This window comes from Molossus molossus, unplaced genomic scaffold (assembly GCF_014108415.1).
Source record: "Molossus molossus isolate mMolMol1 unplaced genomic scaffold, mMolMol1.p scaffold_m16_p_12, whole genome shotgun sequence".
NCBI lineage: Eukaryota > Metazoa > Chordata > Mammalia > Chiroptera > Molossidae > Molossus > Molossus molossus.
In genome coordinates this window covers 57,940,561-57,954,813 of record NW_023425347.1, presented here as the reverse complement: position 1 = coordinate 57,954,813, position 14,253 = coordinate 57,940,561, and the positions used below count along the sequence as shown (strand labels likewise).

The following is a 14,253-nucleotide window of genomic DNA, read 5'->3' as shown; positions in this document are numbered from 1 at the left end:
GAAGTAATAACTTGTGATTTTTTATTTACATTTTCTTAATGACTAATGATGTTGAGCATATTTCTATGTGTTTGTTGGCCATTTGTAAATCTTCTTTGAAGAAATGTTTAAATATTTTGCCCATTTTTAAAGTGGGTTATATGTCTTTTTATTATTGATTTTTTTTTTTTTTTTTAAGAGAGAGAGGAAGGAAGGAAGGGAGAGAGAGATAGAAACATCCATGTGAGAAACATTGAATGGCTGCCTCCCACACGCCCCCTACAGGGGATCGAGCCTGCAACCTGGGCATGTGCCCTGGAATCAAACCAGGAGCTCACAGTCCATGGGATAACGCTCAATCCACTGAGCCACACCTGCCGGGCTTTTTATTATTGAATTTAAAGAGTTCTTTATAAATCCTGGATACAAGTCCCCTATCAGATAAGTGGTTTTCAATTTCACTTTTGTGATGGTGTCCTTTGATACACATAACTTTTTTATATTGATGAGTCTATTTAAAAATCTATTTAACTTTGTTTTAGCTATTTTTTCTTTTATCACTTATACTTTTGTTATATCTACAAAGCCATGCTTAATCCAAGGTCACAAAGATTCATTTCTGTTTTTTTCTAAGAGTGTTTTAGTTTCAGCTCCTACATTTAGGTCTATAAAGCATTTTTAGTTAATTTTTGTACATGATGTGGGATAGGGATCCTACTTCCTTCTTTTGCTGAATATCCTATTGTCAAAACACCATTTGTTGAAAAGACTATTTTTTCCCCATTGAATTGTTTTGACCCCCTTGTTGAAGATTAATGAACCATAAATGTAAGAGTTTATTTCTGGACTTCCAGTTCTATTCCACTAATTTATACACCTATCTTTTTGCCAATATCACACTGTTTTAATAAATATAGTTCTGTAGTAAGTTTTAAAATAGAAAAATGTGAGTAGCCCTCCAACTTCATTCTTTTTCAAGATTGTTTTAGCTATTTGACATCCTTACATCTCTATGTGAATTTTAGGATTAATGCATTGATTTCTGGGTAGAGGGTAGGGAGCCATCTGAGATGTTGATAGAAACTGTAGACAATTTGGGGAAGTATTGCCATTTTAACAATATTAAATGTTCCAATCAACGAACATGGAATTTATCTCCATTTATCCATCCTCTTTAACTTCTTTCAACTACAATTTATAATTTTCAGAGTACAAGTCTTGCATGTCTTTTGTTAAAATGGGTTCCATAGTCGGAGATTTTTAACATACATTCTGAACAAATTCTAGAATAGGCAGACCAAATATAAAATCAGGAAAGATAAAAAAGAGTTACACAATTTAAAAGTTAATCTAATGGGTATATATATATGGAACATGTAATCAGGAACTGCAGAATATAAATTATTTTCAATATACTTTGGACAGTCATAGTAAGTTTTTATATACAGTCATATAAGCCCCCAAACATTGTTCTTCAAAATTGTTTTAGCTATTTGGGGTCATTTATATTTTTGTATAAATTTTAGGATCAGCTATCAATTTCCAGAAAACCTTGCTGGGATTCTGAATAAGGTTGCAGTGGGTCTCTGGATCATGTTGGGAAGAATAGTAATTTATATATGTGATACTGATTCTTTCCATCCAAGAATTTGGTACATCCCTCCATATCTTTGATTTTTGTAAACAATGGTTTGTAGTATAGTAGTGTACATTTTTCATTATGTATCTTTTTTTTTTTAAATCCTCACCCGAGGACATTTTTCCATTTTTGTTCAGATAGAGTGGGAGGAAGAGAGAGAGAGAGATAAACATCGACGTGAAAGGGACACATCGAGTGGCTGCCTCCCGCACAACCCCAACCAGGGCTGGGGACAAACTGCGACCAAGGTACATGCCCTTTGCGGTAACCGAACCAGGGTCTCTCTGGACCACGGGCCAACACTCTAACCACTGAGCCAAATTGGCCAGGGCTCATTATGTATCTTTATAAATATTATAAGTGGTATCTTTCAGAAATATAATTTTCCAATTAATTGTTGCTGATATATGAAAAGGCTACTGATATTTATATATTGATTTTATATCCAGAGAACGTTGAAGTAAACTTCCTAATTATGTTTATCTTAGGTTCTTGTGGACTTTTATGTATACAACCAGGTTGCCTATGAATAAAGACAGTTTTCTTTCTTTATAGTCTCTATCCTCTTATAGTCTTTTTTTTTCACTGACTAGGACCTTCAGTATGATGTTGAAAAAACTTGTTGATAGCAAGCATTTTATTCCCATTTTCAGGAAGAACATTTTAGTATTTTACCTACACGTATATCTCCCTTAGGTTCTTTTAGTTTTTTTTTTAAGAAAACTTTTATATAACTAAGAACGTTCTTATTTCTAATTTGTTAAGTATTTTTGTTCATTTTTATCATAAATGAGTTTATCGGCATTTTTACTGGAATAAACCCAACTTGGGAATTTTACATCTATGTTCCTGAACAGGAGAGAAACCGAAGAAGGGTATCAATTCAGAGTGTCATGTGCTGTGGTATTATAGAAGAACTTACCCTGAGTGTCCTCACACAGACTGGGAAGGCTTCACCTAGGATGGCAACTCGAAGTCAAGAGGTTAGTAGAAGCAAGCCAGTTGATGACGAGATCGATAGGGACTGTAGTGTGTCTCAAGCAGAGTAAAGAAGATGCACGAAGGGCTAGGAGAGAACTCTCTGTGCCCCAGAAATCAAAAGACGTTCAATACATTCAAAGCACAAGGCAGGAGAGGTGGCCCAGAGAGTCGGGGAGAGCTGCTGATGAAGGAGAGAGGTCATATGAAGATTTCCTTGGTTGGCTCTTTTATTTCTTGCTGCTTACATGAAACAGATATTGACACCGAAATGGGTTAGTTTAGTGATTTTTCCACCTCTGCTCCCAGTAGCCCCGGGAGTTCCGTAGAGACGCTCCTGGCCCACATCGGATTGGAAGGCGAGAGGCGGAACAAAATCCTCTCCATCATCTGTTTAAAAACCACGATTTCACCCACAGCAGCAGTTTTCTACTTACTTAATTTGTAAAACGAACTTCTCTATGAGAGTTCACCTCCAGAAATTGTTCGGTGGCTTAAAATGACATGTTTGAACTAGGTAGTTCCCAAGAAATGAACGAAAAAATCTGCACCTCGGAAAGGGCGCATGCTCTGTCCTCCCAAGGTAAGCCACGGTGGGGGTCTTCTTCGTAGAGTGGCCAGATGTTTCCAACATGCTGCAATGAAAACTTGATTTGAATGTTCCCAGAGCTGAAAGGCAAAAACTGAGAAAGGGGGGAGGAACGAGAGAAAGAAGAACATCAAACATGTGAGTATGAGTGTTTGCAGGGACTTGGAAAATATGTATTCTGAAAGAAGGGAAGCTGAAGAAACTCGAATGGGAGACTTCTTAAGAGGACTTTCTGAACTAAAATGAGCTTCTCCTTGTTCTTTGTGCCTTTATCTCAGAGAGCCAGAATGGTGTGTGCAACCAAGTATTTCTCTTTCTATCCGCTTTGTCATCACTCCCTCCACACCCTCCCAACCCTGACTATTTGGGAGAAGATTATTTGAGTTTGGCAGAAAATGCAAAAACAGTTCATTTTTCCCAGACTTTGAAAAACAGCAATTAAAACCACCCCAGACACTCTGAAAATTAATTAATTCTTTTCCAGTTAGTCTGATAGCCTTGCGAAGGTAATGAACTCATCTTGTTAATATACATCGGAACATTTACTCATTATTTCTCCATATCTACCTGTCTTATCTATCTTTATTTAGACTTTTACAAAGTAGTTAGTAAATTGTGTGCACCACTAAATATGTTAACTTGGCGCAATTTCATGGAGATTTATGCACCTGCAATGTCGAATATATTAAGTTCTCATAAAAGCTTGGCATTTAGGGTCTGTTCTTTCCAAAGACCCTGTGGGGTACACTTTTAGTGTGGAGAGCGATATGCTGAAACCAAAATCAATGGACTTAAATTATTGAAATTCTAGGCAGTCGTTACGGATTGGGTCAGGTATTATAAAACTTACAGTCCATCAATTTACTTTCAATATTAATTTTAGCCTGTGCCTTGCCATGAAAACCATGAGAATGGAAAGCATGTAACATCTCACTTACAGCTGACACAGAAGGGAAGTGACTCTGAAATATAGACCCTCTCGGCCTCAGGGGAAGATTTATGTGGCGAGGATCACTCTCCTCAGAGTTGGACTGCAGGTGAGTGGCGGGTCTGCATTATAAATGCCTAGGGTAACTATAAAAACATAAATGGCATCAGGTTATTGATTTTTTTTTCTTTCTGGAGCCCACAAATTAGAAAAGTCACTGCTAAAAATCACTGGTCTATCCACAAATTTTAATTAAAACATAAATAAATCATTTTGGTTGCTGCACTTGCATATAAACAAAGGGGGAGATGGCATCCTTACAAATGCTTGTCAACATTTGGTGACTAATGGCTTGCAGTGAAAATACAATCTGAAGCAACTGAATTGAAAGCAGATTCTGGACCTAACTAATATCACATGCAAACCATCTAAAGCTATTATGGCAAGAGGCACTGAAATCACAGATCAGGTTTTGGAGGGTGGGTGGGGGGATGAAGATAATTTGGTTAAGTAGAGCAATACTATTTTTTTATTGAATAAAGTGAAGTCCTGTAATGAGATATTACAGCTGCTGCACTTTTGCCACATGATGGAGAAATGGATGCCCCACCCCTTTCAGAAAACACTAACCACATGCTGTGATGATTCCAAATGTTGGTTTTATTCCTAAATAAATACATAGCAAGGACTAATAGAAATAGGTTTTTAGAATACAGGGGTTGAAGATAGTCTGAGTATACCAGGATCCTATGACATCCAAAAGAAGAAATGAGATGTTAACTAGTAAAGGAATTCCCAGGGGATTTCCAGTATTGGCATGGGCACAGGAGCCCAAACCGGGCCTCCACGTTGGGCTCCAGTTTGCGGGAACGTGCGTGGAGCTCCTCTCGAAGCATCGAGGAGAGCGGCCCTCTGGATTTCTCCCTGGAGACCGGGGCGGTGCAGAGCATGGGACGCGCAGCCCCGCTGCTGCAGCGAGGAGGGCTGTGATGGAACGGCCTGTGGCCAACACATCGTACCACGAGGTTCTGCACAAAGTCGGGGGATGAGCCGATGTGATGTCCTTGCAGCTGTGCTGGGAGCTCGGCTTGAGCAGGAAGTGTGTCTACAGCGATATCTTATTTGTCAAATGTTAGTAAAATAAGAAATAATCTTTGTCTCCATTCATTCATTCGCTCAATTAGCAAACATTCGTTACCTGCTTAACTATATGCCATGCATTGTAGCTGGTTGAGGACATAGAAAGGCATAATAGAAAGAACGCCCTCTGGAAGGACTCAAGTTGAAAAACAAGAAAGATTCAACATAAAGTGGTAAATATCAATATCTTTTAAAATATTTTTTATTGATTTTTTTTTTTTTTTAGAGAGAGAGGAAGGCAGAGAAAAAGGTAGAAACATCAATGTAAGAAACAACGAATTGGCTGCCCCTGCAGGCCCCCCACTGGGGATCGAGCAGGCAACCCAGGCATGTGCCCTGACCGGGACCTCTCAGTCAATGGGATGACACTCAATCCACTGAGCCACACCCGCTGGGCTAAAGTGGTAAATATATATACATATATATATATTTTTATCTTCATTTGAGGACATTTTTCTATTTTTTCTTCAGATAGAGTGGGAGAGAGAGAGAGGAAGAGACAGAGAGAAATATCGACATGAAAGGGACACATCAAGTAGCTGCCACCCACACGACCAACCAGGGCCGGGGACAAACTGCAACTGAGGTACGCGCCCTTAGTGGGAACTGAACCCGGGTCTCTCTGAACCACAGGCCAATGCGCTAACCGCTGAGCCAAACTGGCCAGGGCTAATAGCAGCATCCTAAGGACACTAGGGAGCTCAGAGGAAGGCAATCTTAACTTTGGGGGAAAAAAGACAAGGGACAGGTTTCACCATGATGTGATGTTTAGGCTGGATCTTGTTATAGGAACGTGCTTTTGCCAAGTAAAAAGATACAATTTCCAGACAACTGGAACTTAACGTTTTGTGTGCTGAAACATTTTCTTCACCAATTGCTGAAGAAGAAAAATCTTATTTAAACAACAAAACAAAACTATACCAAAAGGATAGAGGAAAAAAATCCTGATGCAGACTGCCCAGCTTTGAATGATAGTTCACCACTTTCTAGTTCTGAAAATTTAGGCAAGCCCGTTAGCCTCTCTGTGCCTCAATCTCCTAATCTTTAAAATGGGTTAGCAGTAGTAAATATCTTGTAAATGACAGTTAATGCCTATCAAGATCTAGAACAGTGCCCCGCATATAAAAAGCATAGTAACCACTCATCTGTCCGGTAGAGCACAGACACGCACCACATATACACCCTCATGGCTCACTGCTCACTTCACATGACATCCTAATGACCAGTGACCTGTGTCACTGCAGACCGCACAGCGAGCCCAGCACAGCTGCGGGGTACAGGGAGCACTGTCAGTATTTGTTGAAAGAATACAACATCAACTCTAACCTGACTTTTTTTTGCCAGATGCACTATTATTTTATGTGCTATTAAAGAAGAAAAAAATGCTGCCAATTAAACTGATACTACATATTCTTATATCGATCATTTGACACATCCCGATTACAGAGATGTTAACGTGGGTTTCTTAGACAAGAACCATGGTGACCGACATCGCCTGTCTGACTGTGTCAGAAGAATGCGGTGATGAAGACACTGGCTCTGGGCTCAGACCCAAATCCCATCTCCACTGTTTATCAGCTGTGTGAACCTGACCAAGTTACCTCCCTCTCTGTGCCTTCATTTTGTCACTGATAAAATGAGGTTAATCATAGTCTATTCTGTTTGTCCCGCATCACTCCTGCATTTTGGACTTTCAAGGCTGAAGCCACTGCCATTTCTAAAATGGCCTATCATGGCCTGGCCGGTTTGGCTCAGTGGTTAGAGCGTCGGCCTACAGTCAGGAGAGACCCCGGTTCGGTTCCCGCTAAGGGCACGTACCTCGGTTGCAATTTGTCCCCGGCCCTGGTTGGGTCGTGCGGGTGGCAACCACTCGATGTGTCCCTTTCACGTCGATGTTTCTCTCTCTCTCTCTCTTCCTCTCTCTCCCTCCCACGCTATCTGAACAAAAAATGGAAAAATGTCCTCGGGTGAGGATTAAAAAAAATTAAAATGGCCTATCATGTACCTTGGTAGAGAGATGCTTGTCTGACCAGCCTCACTTTCTTTGCTGAGCCAACCCTCACCCCGTTCCAGTTATTCTGCCTAATCCACACGGCTCTGATGGGACCCATGACATCTGTCTTAGCCCAGAGGAGGTGAGCAGGCTGAGGAGGGGTGAGGGGGACAGTCACAGACATCAGGCCCGATCAATCAGAGCACACTGTGCTAGTTGGCCACAGTGACCGGTTCAAGGAAAAAAACACTAGGTTTTCAGTGAAGGTTAAAGAATCTAATGAACAGAAAGCAGGCAGACAGGGCCCAGCAGATGGTACGCACAGTAGAGCTATTTATTATCATCATCGCATTATCACTGTGCTGAATGAGCTGCGATGAAATGAAGTCCGAAGTAACTCCTGAAATCTGTAAGGTGTAATTCTGTGACCCTAATTCACTCCTGGTGGGAAGGTAAACTGGCACAGCCACTATGTAAAACAGTATGGAGTTCCCTCGAAAAATAAAGAACAGAGTTACTATATGACCCCTCAGAATTGAAAACATTTATTCATAAAGATGTATGTACCCCTATGCTCATTGCAGTACTGGTCACAGTGACCAAGACATGGGAACACCTGAAGTGCCCTTCGATAGAGGGCTGGATAACGATGTGGTACATACATGCAAGGGAATACTTCTCAGGCATAGGGTGAAATACCGCCATCTGGGACAACATGGATGAATCTTAAGAATATCATATGCTAAGTGAAATAAGTCAAATGAAAAAAGTCAAGAATCATATGATTTCACTCATATGTAGAATATAAAACTGAAAGTGACAAACAAACAAATTAAACTCAGACACACAGACAATAGTATAGTGGTTACCAGAGCAAAAAGGGGGGTGGGAGGAAGGTAGTAAAGGGTCAAGGAGGTCAAATATACGGTGATGGAAGAAGATTATTTGACTTTGGGTAGTAAACACACAATGCAGCATTCTGTGATGTATCACAGAATTGTACACCTGAAACCCATATAATTTTATTAGCCAAAGTCACCCCAATAAATTTTAGAAATATTTATCGAATGAATAAACTCTTCAGTTTTTCCGGTAACCTTTTCACTGTCGAGATGTAAGATGCCATTTGTGCCCACTTCAGTGCGTCTACCTCCAGTACTCCTCCATGCCCCTCTGTCTTTCCTTTAACTGCGAATCTTCTATTAGCAGAGAAATAAAAATGCCCTACATGTTAAAATGGTTTTTCAGCCTAAGTAGTGCACCCCATCCCTGTTTCTTTCTATCTGTCGATCCCCAGCCCTGTCCATCCCTTCTGGGGTACAACTTCTCCCCACAGGGAGCCCAGGTGTTTCTCTCTGAGCTTATCCCCACGTTGGAACTGGCAGAATCTTGCAAGTTCAGAGTCCGCTGTTACACAGTCTCCTCCATGTCCCGCTCCTTGTGACTTGGCATTGACAGCTCAGAGACATTCAAAGCAGGTTTGGGCATTTGGTGGTCTTGTTTTGCTTTGGCCTCTCTGCTGACTTGTTTCCATTCCCACCATTCACATCCAGTAGATTACAAACTTCAAACTGAGGTGGTTGATGCCTATGCAGCTCAAGAGACCTCATAGATAAGGCCCCCTCTCCCTCATCACAAGAAAGCACTGTTTGGAACGGAAAAGGAGGCTCCCACCCCACCCCCACCCACCTGTGCAGGCTCCATTCCAGACCTGACCCCATCACCAGGAGGTAGCCCTGGGCTGATCCTCACCATCTGAGACCATGTGATGGAACTGGCTCAACTTACAGAGTGGGAGCCAGCACGACCCCAAGGACAGTGTTCAGGGGCAAAATCCCAAGAAACCTTAATCCAGCCTGGCTGGTGTGGCTCCATGGATTGAGTGCCGTCCCATGGACTGAGAGGTCTGGTTGGATTCCCGGTCAGGGCACAAGCCTGGGTTGTGGGCTCGATCCCCAGTAGGGGGGCCTGCAGGAGGCAGCCAATTGATGCATCTCTCTCACATCAATGTTTCTCTCTCTCTAAAGAATCAATAAAAACATTTTTTAAAAAAAACCTCAATCCAAAGGAATTGGCCAGAGAGGTGACAACAGTGCACAAGGCAATGGAATAGAAAACCAGGACACTCATTAGATATGTACCCATAACAACGGATGTGTATGTGGCTTGGTGGTTTCTATCACAATTCGGAGAGTTGACATATTGTGCCCCACATCTGGGAGGCGCTGCAGTGTTGATTTTTGTCAGATTGTTTCTTATAGCAATACAGGCACCAGAGATTTAAAAAAAAAATTTTTTTTAATTCAAAAACAGTTCTTGCCCTCAGTGTGTGCTAGTCTAGTCGGAAATGTAGATAAATAGACAGTTGCCACATGCTGTGTACGTGGGGGTGTTGTACCAAGTGCAAGAGAGCACGGTTCCTAAAAGAGGGAAAGTTGCGGGAGCCCAGCACCCAAAGACCACAGAGGCTGGAGTAAGGCTGGAGAATGCTCAGGTTGTAAGCAGAAAAAGTACAATTTCATATCCCAAACAAACACAAAACACTGAAAAGAAGTACACAAAATGATTATTAGTTATTGCTAGGTAATCATATTGTAGGTGATTTTTATATTTTGCCTTCAGCTTATCTGTATTTTCAAATTTTTATGAGGAGAAAGTTATTAATATTTAGATACTAGTTTTGGCCGTAACAGGAGACCCAAATAAAGTGGCTGTTCGTTTTTGTCATGCATGAAGTAATCTAGTATGAAGCAAGATGAGGGCCAGGACTTGCTGCAAAGTGGTGTGGGGAGGGAAGTGGGCAGGGGCATGAATGAGTCAAGGCTGGTCAGGAGTTGCTAACTGTTGAACTGGATGATTGACGGGTACGTAGGGATTTATTACACCAGTCTCTACTTTGGTATGCACTTTAAAATTTCTATAATAAATACCTGAAAGAAATAAAACAGAAAACAAATAAAGAGAGTGACCTTGGCACATCGAGCCCTCTGTACTTCAGTTTGATCAACTGTAAAATGAAAATAAAAACTCCCACTTCATAAGATAGTTGTGAGAATTAAATGAGTTAACATATATAAAATGTTCATAACAGTATCTGCCAATAAAGTCATAATTATCATTGTTATTATGATGGATTATGCCAGGGGTACAGTGAGCTCTTTGAAAGTGCAGGTTCCTTCTGCCTGTCGACTGGGCCACCTCATTGTGCCCCCTGCTCTCATGGTTCTACGGTAGTGATGCTGGTCTAGGCATCTCCTCCTTCTGTCTCCCTGTAAAGCAGTGAGTCTCTGTCCTTTTTTGTGTCCTTTGAGACTCAGGAAATTTTCAAAGAAATCCCCTACCTGGCAGTCTTCTCACTGGTCAAAATTGCATTAGGTACTCATGTCTAAACCAATCATTTGCCAAGGGGGTGGATCTGCCAGGTTGGCTGTAGACGAATCAAATCCTACCCTCTGGAGCTCTGTGAGGCCCCTCAAGTATACGGTATGTGAACGCCAGAAGGAAGAAAATCATGGTTCTGTTGGAAGAAAGTGAGAGAGTAGCTAGTGGATAGTCAATTAATAGTGACTGCTCATGGCATGCTTATTCTGTGTGACTGGAACCTGAAGTAATGAAGGGAACAGGAAAAGAGATGGCAGACGATGGCAGGACAGGGGTACCAGGCAGGGGACATTGGATTCTCTCCTATTAATACCTGGCATTAAAATATTTTGAAAAATACAAGTTGAACTTCTCTTAGATTAAGTTCCATTAATATTATAAATGTTCTCAAATATCAATTCATGAACAGAATAACAAAAACACTATACATTACCATAAAAAAAAACAACTTGAACTATTATTGGCAGCGGGGAGCCATAAAGACTGAGACACGGAAGCTAAGGAAAACACAACACGGAAAAATATTACTAATTTCATTTTAACTTAGAATTTTCCTGAGGATGGTATGTAATCCTATGCAAATCATACGCACATCACATGCAAATGTACTTACTGCTCCCACAAAGCTTTTACATAACTGGGTATGGTCTTTGCCAAAAACCCATCCCGGGCAGAAGCAGAGGCAGCAGGGCCATGACGGCGGCCGGGCCACGGCCGTCTGGACCATGAGGCGGCCAGCAGCTCCCAAGACGGACATTATCAAGTTTCTACAGGACCGCGGCTCAGATTTGTTTCTTGCAGAACATGAGTTATTAGGAAACATTAAAAATGTGGCCAAGACAGCTAACAGGGACCATTTGGTTACAGCCTACAATCATCTTTCTGACAGTGAGCGTTTCAAGGATACTGAAAGTATCAGTAAAGCGGCCGAACAGGTGAAAATGTGAAGCTTAGTGAAAATAAACCCGAAGAGACCACGTCTGAAGAGACTGGATGAGGGTCCACCAAAATGTAGCAAATCTGATCTTAAAAAGAGGGTAAAACCAACTTCCCCCAAAGGGGAGAAGTTGATCTCTGCTGGTATACAGGAACACCACAGGATGGAACTGGTTTTGATACCAATATGCAAACGAGTTCAAAGAAGAAGAAAAATGCCAAGCCTTTGAGTTTTAAGGTTGGAATAGGCGCAATTATCAGAGTATGGGATGAAGTTCTCCTGACTATGAGCAAAGGAAAAACGGCTCGACTGGAGGGGGAACCAGAATGGACTGTGGAAAGAAAGGACAGACTGATGTCAAAACTCCACCAAATGCAAAATTCCACCTCAGTTTTGAAAAGGAATTAATGGATATTGACTGAAACAGCAATGCTTCAGACCTAAAGACATCAGCAATGGCCTTGAAGAAACTTATGTAACTAGTCGCAGCTGGTTCCCATTGTAAGGGAAGAGTCATGTTAGAACGTGTGTACTTTCTCCCCAAACTTTTAAGAATGTAATCAGTTATAAATCCCTGAAGTTAAAATATTTTACTACAGCTGTGTAAAATACTGGTGAAGGAGAACTCATTTTCTTTTTACCTCATGCTGTAAACTAAAAGGCTCAATAAAAATTCACCTACTGTAAAAAAAAAAAATTTTTTTTAGATAAGAAAACGTTTTGGTGGAAATAATTGACTCAGCAATAATATCTCTAAGTGGGGAAGCACTGGAGTCAATATTTACATCTTAATTTCATTTTCTACTGACTAAGACCTTTTCTCAGCTTCTATACTAAGTTGCTTTGCAATTTCCCTTCAAGGACCTGATGAATATCCATATCCCTCACCACAGTGCCCACCCTCAGTGCTGAGTGTAATTATCCCTGTATGAAAATGAATTCCACATGCATCTTTTGAGAAAGGCAGAGCCTTTTAAGGTATTATTTAATTACAAATGAGAAGTGCATTATTTGATTCATTAAAGAAGATCATGATGCAAAGAGACTGTCCTCAAGCTGGTGAAAACGTCAAATTAAGATCCTGGGAGTTTCATTATTGGCCTAAGTGTTGCTTACCAGGGGGCCTGAACATGCAGTAAAATGCAAATGAATCAGAAGGGAGAAATTAGGAGGCGTGCTTATCACATATGAGACTTTCTAGTATTTCTGGACAAGAAACTTTAATTTCAGACAAATCTTAGCTGAATAAAGAAAGACTTTTACTTTTTTTTCCATGAAAGCCAAGCTGCATATTCTCCATGAACAAAAGTAGCATAAAATATAAATGGTAACTCAGCCTGTGTGGCTCAGTGGTTGAGCGTCGACCCATGCACCACGAGGTCCCCAGTTCAATTCCCTGTCAGGGCATATGCCCAGGTTGTGGGACCAATCCCCAGTAGGGGGCATGCAGGAGGCAGCTAATCAATGATCTTTCTCATTGATGTTTTTATCTATTTCTCCCTCTCCCTTCTTCTCTCGCTAAAAACAATAATGAAAAAAAATATATATGAAAGGTAAGAAGTTCCCATGTACCTGGTATGTTTGAGCATGAGAATGCTCTCCTTGATGTATAGTGCCTTGAATAGTTAGGTACATACTCAAATTTGTTAAATAATTGAATAATGCCAGCCCTGGTTTAAGCCATATCCCAAGCCTGGGCAACTGAAAATTATTGTGTATTTTACATGGATCACTAATTGTATCCTTTTTGTCCTATATTCAACATTCAACATCTTTTTATCTAAAGTTTCTATATAGTAGTTACTATCCTAGGCACTGGAAACACAGCATTGAATAAAACAGGCAAAAATCTCTTTTCCTTTGGAGTTTACATTCTAATAGGAACAATATAAAACAAACAAGATAAGTAGTATGTATAGTATAGTAGATAATAAAAGACACTGAAGGATAAATAAAGTAGGTAAGGGGAATGGGAGAACTGGGAAATGGTCAGGAAGCTTGTCATTTTTCTGTCGTAGCCAGGAAGGTCTCAGTTAGATGATGACTGTGATAACGATTAATATCATAGAACTATTCCTCAATATTTCTGATTCTTCTTCTGACCACATGATCATAGCATTGCTTTTCCTTGCTACACTGGAATTAGAGAAGCCCAGTGACTTATTTTCACTGATGCCATGTGAGTAGAAGTGATGGATGCTGTTTGGCATGAAGACTTTAACTGTTAATATATACTTCTTCCTGTCCTTTCTTTCCTTCTGCAACAGCAATGTTCCAGCAATGGTTGCTCTGTCATCTTGGAAACTGGAGTGAGGACAACGTGGAGCAGAGCCCCGCCACAAAATGGACATATATTTTGCCTTGTTTTAAGCTACTGAGGTATTCTTGTTGCTTGTTACTACAGTGTAACCAAGCCCATCCTGTCTGATACAATGACAATTGACAATTGATTGAAGACCTGAAGGAAGTAGGGGAGTGAGAAGTGTGGATATCTAGAGAGAAGCACTCTCAGCAAGGATAACAATGCAAAGGCCTCAAAGTGGAAGTATGCTTGAAATTTTGGTGTCAAATGAATGAGAAAAAATATAGTAGAAGATGCAATCTGAGACATGATGGACTTCCGGATCATGGAGGGTATTGTGTACCATTGTAAAAACTTTGACCTTTTCACTGAGGGTCATTAGAAGAG

General features: G+C 40.7%; 1 pseudogene; it reads left to right on the top strand.

Annotated features, from left to right (window-relative positions):
* The first annotated feature begins 11,352 nt into the window (after positions 1-11,352).
* Positions 11,353-11,986, top strand: LOC118626764 (annotated as a pseudogene).
* Positions 11,987-14,253: the final 2,267 nt, after the last annotated feature.